This window comes from Echinops telfairi, unplaced genomic scaffold (assembly GCF_000313985.2).
Source record: "Echinops telfairi isolate 266 unplaced genomic scaffold, ASM31398v2 ScPeMD7_23;HRSCAF=83, whole genome shotgun sequence".
In the NCBI taxonomy this organism is placed as follows: domain Eukaryota; kingdom Metazoa; phylum Chordata; class Mammalia; order Afrosoricida; family Tenrecidae; genus Echinops; species Echinops telfairi.
In genome coordinates, this window is record NW_022103920.1 from 30,048,192 (window position 1) to 30,055,957 (window position 7,766).

Sequence of the window (7,766 nt, forward strand, 5' to 3'; positions counted from 1 at the left end):
AAGATATTCAAATAAAAGTAATACTACAGTCTTCTAATTTACTTGGGAGAAGGGGAGGATATAAAGATGATTTTAATAACATTCATATTTCAGTTATTTAAAAATTTTCATTGTGGCAGTAAAAGATAGTCACCCCATCTCTGACACACTTCAAGAATTTTCCCCTATCTTTGAATCTGGCTTGGCCCATGACTGCTTTGACCAATGAAATATGTTGGAAGTAATGCCCCACTACTTCTTGGACTTCACCATCTTGGGCACTGGACCCATTAGCTACCATAAAGGAAATCCAACTATCTTAATGGATATCTTAAGACTACATATAAAGGAGAGAGGTCCTGCTGAGACCAACCTTCCAGGCTCCCTCACCAAGGTAAAGGCAGGTAAGTGAATTCAGGTGGCCAGTCAGATGGCCACTAGCAGACTACCACTAACTGATCTCAGCTGAAGTCAAGGGCCAGCAGAGTTAATGTCAGAAGGGTCCCGCGCAAAATCTGTGACCCAAACAGACATAAGAAATATGAAAAAAGATGTCTTTTGGAAAAATATCTTACCTAGCAATGCTTAAACAAAAGACACTAAACATACTAGATAGTAAAATTATAATTCTACAAGTTACTTACTAAAATTATAGACTTTTAGGCTTTGACGTGCCTTTCATCTGTGCGACTTATATACTAAAGTGCCCTTAAAGTGCATAAAACAAAAAACTATTTTTTTCTAATTTTGGAAATCGAAAACACTTCAATGAATAACCACAGTTATTTGCATGGAGAAAGGCAGGGCTGATCACATAAAGAGTGACAGTCTTAGAAACCCACACGTAGGGGAGGTTCTACCTTGTCCTGTAGGATCACTGGGAGTCTGCATGAACTCAGTGGCAGTGAATTCGGTTTGGCTTTGGTACATTATCTTCTCCAATTGATGCAAACATCCCTCGGAACTAGTCGTGGCAGTGCCATCATTTCCAGTGCAGATCTGGAAAAACTGGGACTTAGGACCAGCTTTCCTGATCACTCAGCCACAAAGTTGGAAAACCAATTACAGAGCCCCAGTTTTCAGAATCCATGTTCAGTTGTCTTTTAAGTACTTCTAATTGTCTCTTGGATCAGCCTGTCCATCACTGCTCCCTGGAAGCCCCTGATACATCTCTGAGGAGAGACGCATGCTTGTTTCATCAACCAACTCATAATGTTCCTTCTGCGCTCAAGAAAAACTCTCTAAGGACGCGGAGCCCATTCATAGCAGTTTACCTCCCTGCTGAGAATGCACATTTGCTAAAAAAATGAACCGGAAAGTCCTGACACTCTACATGGACCCATAGAGAGCTCAGTGTTTAGTATAATTCTAGGACAGGACAGGGCCACACTGTATTGGTTTGATTCCCAGTCACAGTGAGTCAATGTGTGTCCACGTAGAACTGTAGTCAATGGAGTTTTCAGTGGCTGATATTTTGGATGCTCATTGCCAGACATTTCTTCTGAGATACCTCTAGGTGGGCTCAAAACATCAGCCTTTCAGTGAGCACCTGGTGCTGTAATGTTTGTATCACCCAGGGAGCCAATATTATTCTAATACTGATCTATTGATGCCTAGGGAGATGGTAAGATTACAGTTATTAGAGATTTGGAAATGATATCTTAGCATGTGAAACCAAGTATTGATATATTCATTCTATGTTTATTGACTATAAATTCCAGGATGCCAGAAGTCAGAGCTAATTTTTTTCCACTCAATTTCTTTAAAGCATTATTATATGCCCTGGACTATATCTACAAGCATAAAAACCAGTATATGTGTGAATTATTTAACTGCTGAAATAGGATGTTTTAGTGTTATATGCCTGAATAGTAAATTCCTAACGTTATTTGGTTTCCTTGAGGTTATTTTGATCTTCTCCCTTACAAATTCCTCCTAATATCCCAAATGATTCCCACCATACCAATATTGTTGGAAAACCACATTCCTTCTCATTGTTCACATTCCTTAAATCTCAGGAAACGATTATCTTTATCTCTAAGCGCTGCTTTCCATGTGTTCTGCCACGTGTGATCCTGGAAGCTTTCTTCATTAATCACTGCCACCTTTCCTTTTTAATCATTTCACATTTTTAAAACTTTCCTTAATTGGCCTTCTCAAATCTGGATAACTAAACTTAAACAGCTATTCAGAGAGTGTTTTCATTGTAGCCGCTCTCATTTTTTTACAATATCAACCAGAAGACCACTGAACTCTTTGAAGGCTTTCATTTTGAATCATAGCCTAGTTAAGATGCATTCACAAAAACATAAATATCTTTACTGAAGTACAAGTCTACAATACCATCTTAGCTCTCAGAGTGATCGATCGTATACAGCGCTAGGGCATCAGCAAAGGGAACGGCCACATCACAAAGAATAGAGAAGATTGGCTGACAAACCTGTGACCTACCTTGTCTGGAAATTTCTAAAATGAAAATTTATGAATTACTGGACAGAAGATCACATATCAGGTCTTAGGGCTATTTCACGCCTAGATTAGCCATGTTTTATTTAAACATCTCCAGGGGGGCTAGTGTTTTAAGGATAATTACTTATGTGTGTTACACATTTTAAAGGAAATTAAACTTAGCCCACCCATGTCTTGCATAGATGGATGCGTATGTGCTTGTGTTGTATTTCCACTTAGGACAATAAGGAAGTGAAATGGTAATACTAACTCAGAATGATATTAAAACAGCAATTAATCTTAACTTTCCAAGTAATAATTAAGACAGAATTATTTTAGCCTCTATACTTTTTTACTTGCCACTGTAAAACTATTTCTTTAAGAACACAGGATAGAAATGCTGCTAAATATTTGAAAGATGTTTAAAAGTTAGATGGAATTTCATTAGTGGAAGGTAGAATATATGAGTAGTCCATTTTTCTAGAGAAACCAATGTTTTTTAATATCCTGCCTACATCACCATTTTTGTTTGTTTGTTTGCTTAAAATAATTCTTAGGGAATTTTTAAATGTTCTAAATTGTCTTTGATGGTATTTATTTTGAGGAGCAGTCACAATTATTAGGAAAAATGTACTGAAAGATAGAAATTAGACAAGAAATACTTGTGAAATTATGATGACATACTAGGAAAATCAAAAGCAGTATCTATTAGCTCATGAGCCAGTTCATTAAATAGACACGTCTTTCTTTGACTCACTGATCATGGACCTGTGGGAGGAGTAGAGAGGCTCCTCATGAACAGGAAATCCAAGTTTGTCAGTCTTAGTCTGTATCATTTTATCAGTACTTGTATTGACCAGCGTGAAAATAGACTACGTGTATGAAATCAAAGGAACAAGCAGTGGGAGGTGGGGGCAGGGTACTCCATAAGGAATTAATTTCATGAAGATAGTGATTTTCTAAGAAAAAAAATAGTTGATACCCATTAAGTGCCCATAACTGACTAAGTACTATGTTAAGTACTTTCTACACCTGAACTCATTTAATCCCTATAACAACTCTATTATTTTCGCTTTTTATATAGGAAGACACTGCAGCTTAAAGCTCCAAACTGACACAACTGGTAACCAAACCCACGCAGGCGGGCCCAGGAATCTCTAGCTGGGAAGGGAACCAGTTCATGCTGTTCCACCCCTTGTTGAGAGTTTGTCTTTCCACAGCAGATAGGTCCTTAGGGTTAGGTGGGACTCACCAGGGGTGGAGGGTGGATGGGCGGTGGGGGGTGGGGTTGTTACAATGTAGCATCTCATTCAGGATATCTGGATATCTGAAGAGGCACTGCCAATCTGTAACAGAGGGTAGAACTAGAAGGAACTGGTGCAAGGGACCTGATCATAGCATATTGCTTTTAGAAAATATTCTTGACAAGTCTGGTAACATACACTTTTAGATTCCATAGAATTTTGCTTTATGTGATTTTAATAAATATGTGCCTGGATTGAAACAAATAATAGACCAGCTTGCAATAATGGCAAGCCTTAGAAAAGTAAGCTAATCATTAGAAAAAATAAGCAGGCATGAATTCATTCAATTGTCATGTAATTCCAATCATGAGTTGAAGGCCTTGAAATGCAACAATGGAGAATGTATTGACATTGCTGCCAAGAACTTCCTGTGAGAAAGACAATTCAGATAGCTTGCTGAGTGTTGTGAAGGATGGATAGGAATGATAAGGGGTGAAAAATGATCAGGAAAAGTTTCACAAAGAAATGTTTTTGAGCTATCTTGCAGGATGTGACTTGAGTTAACTTTTACACCGATGTGCGAGTGCATCCCAGTGAAGAGGGCACACGCAGAGCGACGGAGCTCAGAAACAGCACACCGAACGTTGGGACCGGTTAAGCATCTGTCGGGTTGCAGCTTGGGATTGGAGGGAAATTGGTGATGGACTGAGTAAAAGTAGTTGAATACGAAGATGTAGACATTAACGAGTCTGATGACTTCCTGGAGTTTGGTATCAGAAGCGAATTTCTTACGTGGAGAGCAAATGTTTTGAAAATGATGAGGGTAACGAACGTACAAATGTGCTTTATACAATTGATATATGTGTGGATTGTGATAAGAGTTGTATGAGCCCCTAATAAAATGATTTTTTTTAAAAAAGAAGAAGCGGATTGGTCTTATTGAGGTACTTCTCAGAGAAGGCAACGCTGGCAGATGCAGTTTGAAGGACAGTATACAGAAGGGCCCTGACAGGTAAGGAGCCCAGTACAGGTAGGAAATCATGGGAAACTTTAGATAATTGATAGGGAGTTGAACTGAAATTGGAAAATGAGATCAATAAACCACACTTGTGTGTTGGTGATATTCTTGTTAGTTGCTTTTGAGCCAATTCTGACTCAGAGGAGACCTGCTCTATACAATTTCCCAGGCTGGGGCCTTGGAAGCAGGTAGCCAAACCTATCTCCCGAGGTTCCTCTAGGTCAGTGGTTCTCAACCTTCCTAATGCCCAGACCCTTTCATACAGTTCCTCATGTGGTGGTGACCCCCAACCATAAAGTTATTTTTGTTACTACTTCATCACTGTCATTTTGCTACTGTGATGAATCAGGCAACCCCCGTGAAAGGGTCGTTCGACTCCCAAAGGGGTCACAACCCACAGGTTGAGAACCGCTGCTCTAAGTGGAGTAAACCACCCGCCTTTTGAGTGTAGTCAAGAATTCAATGGTGCCACCCAAGGACTCTAACAGTGGGTTTAGTCAGGACCATTTAAATAAATTTATCATTTGTTCATACAATATCACACTTGTATCATACTAATTATTTCCAGGCATTATTTTATACACTTTGCTTATTTTGAGGAGCCCTGGGGGCTAGTGGTTACAGGCTGGACTGCTAACCTCAAGGGCAGCAGTGTGAAACCACCAGTTTGAAACCACTCTGGGGGGAGAAAGACAGGACTTTCTATTCCCATAAAAAGTTACTGTGTCAGAAACCGACATGGGTCATTCTACTCTCTCCTATAGGGCCACTCAGAGTCAGCATCGACTCGGTGGCAATGAGTTACTTATTTGAACTCAGTTAATCCTCATAAGACATATGTAAGATTTTTCTCTTTGAAATTCCTTTGTATAGACTCATATTTCTTCCTTGGTAGTACATCCATATTTTTGAAGGAGGGGGAAAAGGTAATTATGAGATTGTTGTTAGGTGTTATCAATTTAGCTTGATATCATGCCAACCTGTGTTTACTAGGAAGAAATGTTGTCCAGTCCTGCACCATCTTCATCATTTTGACTATATTTAACTGCATCGTGTCCATCTATTTCATTCGAGGCTTCTCTTGTTTGTGTTGGCCTTCCACTTTCCCACATAGAAGGGTTTTCCCCTAGTGATTGGTCCTTCCTGAGAACAGGTTCAAAGTCCATCAGTCAAAAGAGCATTCTGGTTGCATTTCTTCTACAACGAATCTATTTGTTCTTTTGGTAAGCCCACAGAACTCTCAATGTCATATGAGATAGGCAGGGATACTTGTCCTGTTTTACAGGTGAGGAAACTGAAGCACAGAAGAGGTAGGTCAATTACCCCAGGTGCCACGGCTGGTCAGTGGTAGAGCCTGGATGTGAATCTAAGCACTTCAGGGCCACAGTCTGCCTTTGTCAGCAGGCCAGGGAGTATGTCCTAGGTGCGGAAAGTTATGAAAGCAAGTAAAAAGGTCTTTAGAGTTTTTCACACCAAACACATATTTAGGCTAGTAAATAGGTATGCAATGCTTGGTGGTGAAACCTACTCAGCTCATCCACCAAATGATAAAGCCACAGGACCAGTGTGAGACCAGACATCCTTTGAAGAGATGTCCTTGATTCTGGTTTTCTGAGGCTGGAGTATTCACGGTGCCTATCCTAGGGCATCTTTAATGAGACTGGCCTCTTCTCTAAGGTTCTTGTCATGCTGGAATGGGTTCTGCAAATGTCTCTCTATCTCACCAGGCCAAGGTTGCCGTGATGGCAATTGTTAACTTCACTCTGTCACTTCAGGCAATGCTTAGAAGTGTGTTCAGTTAAACAGGTGTCAAAGGCCTGGAATTTATTAGAGATGCTGCTAAATGGCGCATTGGAAGAAAAAAATAAGAAAGTCCAAACACCCCAAAATCTGTTGCCATCCTGGTGATCCCCAAACATGGTAAGCCCTCATGTTTGGAGTAGAACGGTGCTCCATCCATGGCGTTCTCAAGGCCTATGAGTGTTAGAAGCATATTGCTCTTGCTTCTGAGAATGGGTCAAACTGCCAGCCTTTTGATTAGTCACTAATGTGTAACCATTTGGGCCACCCTGGCACTCCTGCTGAGTGATCCAAAAACAAACAAATAAACAAACACACAAACCTACTGCCATTGGGCTGATTCTGATTCATGACAACTCCAACCAAGATTTCTGAGACTATATATTTTTTGAGAGAAGACAGTCCATCTTTGCTCCATGGAGTGGCTGATAGGCTTGCACCATCAACCCTGTGCTTAGCAGCCCAATAGCTAATCCACAGTACCAGCTAGGTGATAAGCATATAGAAATGAGGTAGATGCCATCCTGCCTTGGGATATTCATGTATGTGTGTCCCCGTCTGTTCCCCCTACCCTCCCAAACCAAACTGTTTCAATTGAGTCAATTCCAACTTATAGTGTCCACTTAAGGACAGAGTAAAACTGCCCCAGAGAGTTTCCAAGTCTGTAAATCTTTACAGAAGCAGACTGCCCCATCTCCCCTTGCATAGCCGCTGGTGAGCTCGAACCACCAGCTCTCTGTTAGCAGATGAGTACGTACTTGAATCCCCTTGCCACTAATGTTCCTTTTATGTGTACACATTTCATTGCAATATGGTGTTGTGGAAGGTGATCTATAGGGTACCATGGAAAATTAACAAGAGCAAGGTCACACACCACTGTCAAGAGCTGCAACAGCTATGGTAAATCCCTGGGTTTTAAGCATCTGACTTGAGGCCCTCTCCCACATACCCTTTTATGTTACATAAAATTGTCCTCACTTTGAAACAATTGAACCCATCCCTAATCAAAACCAAGAAGCACAACCCGACTGCCATTGAGTTCATTCCAATATGCAAGTTTCTGGGACTGCACATCTTCCTCTTTCTCTACCCGAGCAGCTACTGGGTTTGGAGCCCCACACCTGCAGGTCAGCAATCCAATACCTAATTCAACAGTGCGGCCAAGGTTCCTTTCTCAAAAAAAAAAAGTCATTATGAACCTTTTCACATTTGAAAAGGAAGCTTTCAAATTATTCTAGACTTTTTCTTGCCCCCAAGCCAAATCCAAACAAACCAAA